Source organism: Carcharhinus amblyrhynchos, unplaced genomic scaffold, assembly GCF_965287045.1.
Source record: "Carcharhinus amblyrhynchos unplaced genomic scaffold, sCarAmb.v2.hapA scaffold_38, whole genome shotgun sequence".
Classification (NCBI taxonomy): Eukaryota; Metazoa; Chordata; class Chondrichthyes; order Carcharhiniformes; family Carcharhinidae; genus Carcharhinus; species Carcharhinus amblyrhynchos.
In genome coordinates, this window is record NW_027649779.1 from 2,758,171 (window position 1) to 2,765,665 (window position 7,495).

At 40.9% G+C, this 7,495-nt stretch overlaps 2 pseudogenes; both read right to left on the reverse strand.

Annotated features, from left to right (window-relative positions):
- Positions 1–4,433: 4,433 nt before the first annotated feature.
- On the reverse strand, positions 4,434–4,990 carry LOC145362391 (Ig heavy chain V region pseudogene; annotated as a pseudogene).
- Positions 4,991–6,657: 1,667 nt separating this feature from the next.
- On the reverse strand, positions 6,658–7,217 carry LOC145362392 (Ig heavy chain V region pseudogene; annotated as a pseudogene).
- Between the last annotated feature and the right edge of the window lie 278 nt (positions 7,218–7,495).

Here is a 7,495-nt window from a genome sequence, read left to right on the forward strand (position 1 = left end):
TTCTGGAATTGTCACACAATATTTCCCGTCTGGAAAATGTTCTGGTCATGTTATTTGTGTGAAAAACACAGCAAAACTATTAAAGGGGATTATTGCTAAATTATTAAACTAAAATAATCTGTGGTGAATATGGAGCTCTATTACTGATTAATAATTCTTTGATTTATATTAATTTTACTATTAAACTTGCTCATGAGAAGTTTGTGATTGCAGCAAAGACGAAGTGTCCGAATGAGCGTTGTAAGCCATGATTTACTTGAATTTGCGAGCGTTAGTTAAAATTTATAAAAATTCTGTGATATCTTTTAGATTTTGTTTCAAACCTTTTTTGTTTTCTCCCTACAAGGATTTTCAAACTCAAAGATTGTTTGTGTTCAACCAGAAAACATCTCAACTTCTCTGGGAGGCTAGAGAGGTGATTGCAGAGCCTCTGGCTCAGATCTTCAGGTCGTCATTGGTCTCTGGTGTAGTCCCGGAGGATTGGAGGATAGCGAATGTTGTCCCATTGTTTAAGAAGGGGAACAGAGACTTTGCCGGGAATTATAGACCGGTGAGTCTTACTTCTGTTGTGGGCAAGGTTTTAGAAAAAATTATTAGGGATAGGATTTATAGTTATTTGGAGTGTAATGAATTGATTAGAAATAGTCAGCATGGTTTTGTAGCGGGTAGGTCGTGCCTTACTAACCTTATTGAGTTTTTTGAGAAGGTGACCAAAGAGGTGGATGGGGGTAAGGCAGTTGACGTGGTATACATGGATTTTAGTAAGGCGTTCGATAAGGTTCACCATGGTAGGCTTCTGCAGAAAATGCAGATGTATGGGATTGTGGGTAGTCTAGGAAGTTGGATCAGGAATTGGCTATCAGATAGGAGACAGAGGGTGGTGGTGGACGGTAAATATTCATCATGGAGTGCAGTTACGAGTGGTGTGCCTCAGGGATCTGTTTTGGGGCCACTGTTGTTTGTAATTTTTATTAATGATCTGGATGAGGGTATAGTTGGGTGGATTAGTAAATTTGCTGATGACACCAAAGTTGGAGGTGTGGTAGATTGTGAGGAAGGGTGTCATAGTCTGCAGGGAGACTTAGATAGGTTGCAGAGCTGGGCCGAGAGGTGGCGGATGGAATTTAATGCGGAGAAGTGTGAGGTAATTCACTTTGGTAGGAGCAACAGATGTGTCGAGTATAGGGCTAACGGGAGGACTTTGAATAGTGTGGATGAACAGAGGGATCTAGGTGTGTGTGTACATAGATCCCTGAAAGTTGGGAATCAAGTAGATAAGGTTGTCAAGAAGGCGTACGGTGTCTTGGCGTTTATTGGTAGGGGGATTGAATTTAGGAGTCGCAGTGTAATGTTGCAACTGTACACTACTCTAGTGCGGCCGCACTTGGAGTACTGTGTGCAGTTCTGGTCCCCGCATTACAAGAAGGATGTGGAGGCGTTGGAGAGGGTGCAGAGGAGGTTTACTAGGATGTTGCCTGGTATGGTGGGGAGGTCCTATGAGGAGAGACTGAGGGATCTAGGGTTGTTTTCGTTGGAAAGAAGGCGGCTAAGAGGGGATCTTATTGAAACATATAAGATGATTAGAGGTTTAGATAGGGTGGATAGTGATAGCCTTTTTCCTCGGATGGAGAAAGCTAGCACGAGGGGGCATGGCTTTAAATTAAGGGGGGGTAGCTACAGGACGGATGTCAGGGGTAGGTTCTTTCCCCAGCGGGTGGTGAGGGATTGGAATGCCCTGCCTGCTGCAGTTGTAAATGCGTCTAGTTTGGGGGCGTTTAAGAGATCTCTGGATAGGTTTATGGACGAAAAGGGATTGGTATAGGCTAGTGGGTCATTGTTTTTGTAACTGGTCGGCGCAACATCGTGGGCCGAAGGGCCTGTTCTGCGCTGTAATGTTCTATGTTCTATGTTAACTCTCAACGGCACCGTTCAAACACTATTTAAGCTACACAGAAATAATGCCACAAAGCCAAACCATTTCACAAATTTTAAACATTCACAGTGACTGCACCACAGAATCTCCTCAACAGAAACACAACACAACACATCAGTGAGGGAATGAATCCGTTTCACAGAAAAGCAGCTCAATTAGCCAATCAACAGAATCAAATGTAACATTGCAAGAAGAAATCTCAATATCGAATCTTGCAAACCAGCTCTTAACCAATTCTTAAAGTAAACAGAAATCTGGGATAATAGCAATAACATTGCGAGGAGGTGGGATATGTCCAACAAATTAGGAGTGAAACTTTATCACGTCTTATTCATATTGGGTCATATTTCAAACATATTTAAACATTTGGATGGTAAAAGTTCCAGCCATCAAATGCCACCAAGATTAAACATTGCAGGTACCCCAAAATCGGAATGCAGTGTCAAACTATGTTCTGAACGAGCTGCGTAAGCCGTTATCACTAAAGATTTTAAACACACAAACACAATAAAGCCTGCTTTATTTCTCCCTGCAGTCATGCATCAAGCAGTTGTAAACCCGCAGAATGTTCATATTCCATCACAAAACGTGTGACAGCTCAGTGTCACTGAGTTCAAACAACGCAGAAACACCAAATTAATTCACAAATTTTACGTGCTTAGAGTCACCCAGATTAATAATCTCCTCACCAGAGAAAAAAAACGCATCACTGAGAGACTGAACCCCTCTTCAGGCAGAAGCAGCACAAATCTACAAACACTTTCAACAGAATCAAGTATAACATTTACAGAAATGTTTAATATAAATTCCAGCCAATTCGCCCGACACCAAACTAATTAATGTTTAGAATAAGCAGAAAATATTGCACAGCAGCACCAGCATTGAGAGTGAGTGGAACATTTTCACTGGATAAATATGGAAATGTTAGACTTTTTTTAAATTTTGGTTTAAATTTCAAACACTTGTGCAGTAGAAGGTACAAGCCGCAGCCACTAGATGTCGCCGAGATTAAACGCTGCAGAAACGCTGAATTGTTTAACAGACATTCGGCTTTCAAAGTAACCCAACCACACAGTAACCTCAACAGATAAACACAAAATCCCAACAATTTGGGATTGAATCCCTCAGCAGCACCTACTGTCCAGAAAGAGCGGAATTCTAAAACCCCTTTGCAGCAGAGTCACAGGAAACATTGTAACAATTCTCAACCGACAATCCACCAAACTCACATTTATGTTACCACATGGATTATTAGTACAAATAAAAATATAAAACAAAGACACATGTAAACCAGTTACTCAATAAGTGGATGGTTCTTACCTGTAGTCACCGTCACCATGGTCCCTTGTCCCCAGTAATCGAAGTAGTCACAGTGTCACATTCCGTAGGCTGTGTCATACAATAACCGTCCCTGCACAGAATAGACACAAAATCACCATTATTTTAAATATTCACAAAGCCAAGGAAAAGCAAAATCAATTAATGTTCATTAAATTATAATTGGATTTCTGGATATCATTTGACATTCATAAATGACCCTAATGTTTTATATTTCACAGAGTTACACGTGAACATGTTGTTGAAAACACACATCGATAATTGAGTAATTATCAAGATTTTCCATGTTTATTCTTGCCATGTCGTCAGTGTTGGACATAAATAATACTGTACTGTGATTACAGTTGGGATTTAAAAGTGACACTGATCCAGTTTCAGTCAATCGGTGCTGAAGGGTTTTTGTATTGACAGTAACTGCTGTGTAGCTCCAGCTATCACAGTGAGACACAGCATGACAAATACTGAGGCGGACTGAAAACTGTGAAATACAGACAGGAAATTTCACTGCTATTTCAAAAGCCTGTTTCCAGTTCGTTAAGGGTGAGTCAGTGAGATATTTCAATTTTTACTGGTCATGATATTGATAAAGGGGGTTAGAAACTTTTACACTCTCTGTGCACACTTGGCGTGTAAATCAATAACAATAAAATTGAAGCATTTTACATCTTAAAAAAATGTTGTTTCTAAGTTTTATTTTGTTGAACCCTCATTTACTTTGGCATTCGGCAATGACATCGGCCACAAATTTAAGCAACGTCCTTTTCTGAGGTTTTTGTATGAGGATGGCGGTTTTCTCAGCACTGTGTCCCACTGCTGCCGTATCACAGTGACACACACCCATACAAAAACTGCACTCACTCTGTTCAGTACTGCTGTTCAATATTCACTTTAAATGGACCATTAGTTTTGCTGTAATGTAAAATGTAGGCAACTGTTTATATAACACAATCTATGAGAAATATTAAAAAAGTGATATGTCGTGTGTCCTACTTGCTGAAACTACAACGAATATAAAGACAGTGAAAAGCGCACCAGTTATATCGGCGAGATTGGGAAGTTTTACTGTTAAATGCTTTCTGTGTTACTTTTTAAAATCACGATTATAGTTTGGTTCTGACCCCTGTCGATCATATTGCATTTAAAACAGATACTGACCTTCAGGTTATGATGGAAGTTGCGGAATCCCCTTTCGAGCTGTTCTTGTCCGGGTGCAGCTCGGGATCCTCTCGCTGTGGTCTGCTGCACAATAATAGATGGCCGTGTCTTCAATCTTCAGTGTCGTCATTTCCGAAGAGAAGATATTGTTTGAAGCGCCTGCGGACGCAGGAGATCGATCCTTAATTGATGGCGCGTAGTTGTTGCCGGATGAGCTATAGTAGCTAGCCAGCCACTCCAGGTCCTGTCCGGGAACCTGCCGGATCCAACCAATGGTGTAGCTGCTAAGATCGAAGCCGCTGGTTTTACAGGTCAGTTTCAGGGAGCCTCCGGGACGCCCGGTCTCTGCCTCTGGCTGGGTCAACACAACATCCGACTGGACACCTGTAAAAATAGATCAAAAAGCCCGAGGATTAATCTTAGTGAATTTATTGCTGACTCTGGAGCATTCCAGAGAGAGACTAACACTGAGACAATAACAGTGAGAGACTTAAACAATAATAATAATAAATACTCACCAGATAAGAAAGTCAGCAACAAACTGAGAGAAATGGCTGACCTCATCTTTCTGGTGATTTGGGGGAAATGGTTGTGTCAGGAACTCAGTGAACAAACCAGCTCCCGGACTGTTGGATTCCGGGCCCAGTGAGCGGTATTTAAATACCCGGCAGAAGGGGGCGGCTTTCCAGGCGCCGCCTGTTGATTCCCTGCTGGAGGCGGCGCCTGGATCCACGTCCCACCTTCCACACCCCCAACAGAATGGACTCGGAGATTTACAATAGATTAATATTAAAATGGACATTTTATCAGTGTCGGGGTATTTGTTTGGCTAAAATGTTCATTGTATTGTCCCCATTATTTCTAATGATGATATTACAGTTCATCATCTCTTTACTTTTAAAATAACTCATTCCATTGTAAATATGGTGATTTTATTACCACACCCCCAACAACAAAATAAATCGAAAAATGATGAAATAACATTTTGGAACATTAGACAATTTTGCAACAACTCCGTGTCTCTGCCACATTATAATAATAAAGCACAATTTATCAGAAGAAATACCATCGATTTCTGTAACTAAATGTGTAGAATATACAAAGTGATTCTATTTACAGTGTGGGTGGCTATCACTGAACAATTTGGATTTGGAGACAAAATCACCATTATTTTAAATGTTCACAAACCCAAAGAAAAGCAAAGACAATTAATGTTCATTAAATTATAATTGGATTTCTGGATATCATTTGACATTCATAAATGACCCTAATGTTTTATATTTCACAGAGTTACACGTGAACATGTTGTTGAAAACACACATCGATAATTGAGTAATTATCAAGATTTTCCATGTTTATTCTTGCCATGTCGTCAGAGCTGGACATAAATAATACTGTACTGTGATTACAGTTGGGATTTAAAAGTGACACTGATCCAGTTTCAGTCAATCAGTGCTGAGGGGTCTTTGTATTGACAGTATCTGCTGTGCCATCCAGCTATCACAGTGAGACACAGCATGACAAATACTGAGGCGGACTGTTAACTGTAAAATACAGACAGTTAATTTCACTGCTATTTCAAAAGCCTGTTTCCAGCTCATTAAGGGTGAGTCAGTGAGATATTTCAATTTTTACTGGTCATGATATTGATAAAGGGGGTTAGAAACTTTTACACTCTCTGTGTAAATTCAGCGTGTAAATCAATAACAATAAAATTGAAGCATTTTACATCTAAAAAAAAATGCTATTTCTAAGTATTATTTTGTTGAACCCTCATTTACTTTGGCATTCGGCAATGGCATTGGTCACAAATTTAAGCAACGTCCTTTTCTGAGGTTTTTGTATGAGGATGGCGCTTTTCTCAGCACTGTGACCCATTGCTGTAGGATCACAGTGACACACACCCATACAAAAACTGCACTCACTCTGTTCAGTACTGCTGTTCAATATTCACTTTAAATGGACCATTAGTTCTGCTGTAATGTAAAATGTAGGCAACTGTTTATATAACACAATCTATCAGAAATATTAAAAAAGTGATATATCGTGTGTCCTACTTGCTGAAACTACAACGAATGTAAAGTCAGTGAAAAGCTCACCAGTTACATCGGTGAGTTTGGGAAGTTTTACTATTAAATGCTTTCTGTGTCACTCTTTTTTTAAACACGATTATAGTTTGGTTCTGACCACTGTCGATCATATTGCATTTAAAACAGATACTGACCTTCAGGTTATGATGGAAGTTGCAGAACCCCCTCTCGGGCTGTTCTTGTCCGGGTGCAGCCCTGGATCCTCTCGCTGTGGTCTCTTGCACAGTAATAGATGGCCGTGTCTTCAATCTTTAGGGTCGTCATGTCCAAAGAGAAGATGTTGTTTGAAGTGTCTGCGGACACAGTAAATCGACCCTGAATTGATGGCGCGTAGTAGCTGTTGCCGTAATAAGTAGAATAGCTAGCCAGCCACTCCAGGCCCTGTCCCGGAACCTGCCGGATCCAACCCATGCTGTAGCTGCTAAGATCGAAACCGCTAGTTTTACAGGTCAGTTTCAGGGAACCTCCGGGACGCCCGGTCTCTGCCTCTGGCTGAGTCAACACAACATCCGACTGGACACCTGTAAAAAATAGATCAAAAACACCAGGGATTAATCTTAGTGAAATGATTGCTGACTCTGGAACATTCCAGAGAGAGACTAACACTGAGACAGTAACAGTGAGAGACTTGAACAATAATAAAAAATCTACTCACCGGATAAGAAAGTCAGCAACAAACTGAGAGAAATGGCCGACTTCATCTTTCTGGTGATTTGGGGGAAATGGTTGTGTCAGGAACTCAATGAACAAACCAGCTCCCGGACTGTTGGATTCCGGTCCCAGTGAGCGGTATTTAAATACCCGACAGAAGGGGGCGGCTTTCCAGGCGCCGCCTGTTGATTCCCTGCTGGAGGCGGCGCCTGGATCCACGTCCCACCTTCCACACCCCCAACAGAATGGACTCGGAGATTTACAATATGTGATTATTAAAATGGACATTTTATCTGTATCGGGATATTTGTTTGGCTGAAATGTTCAT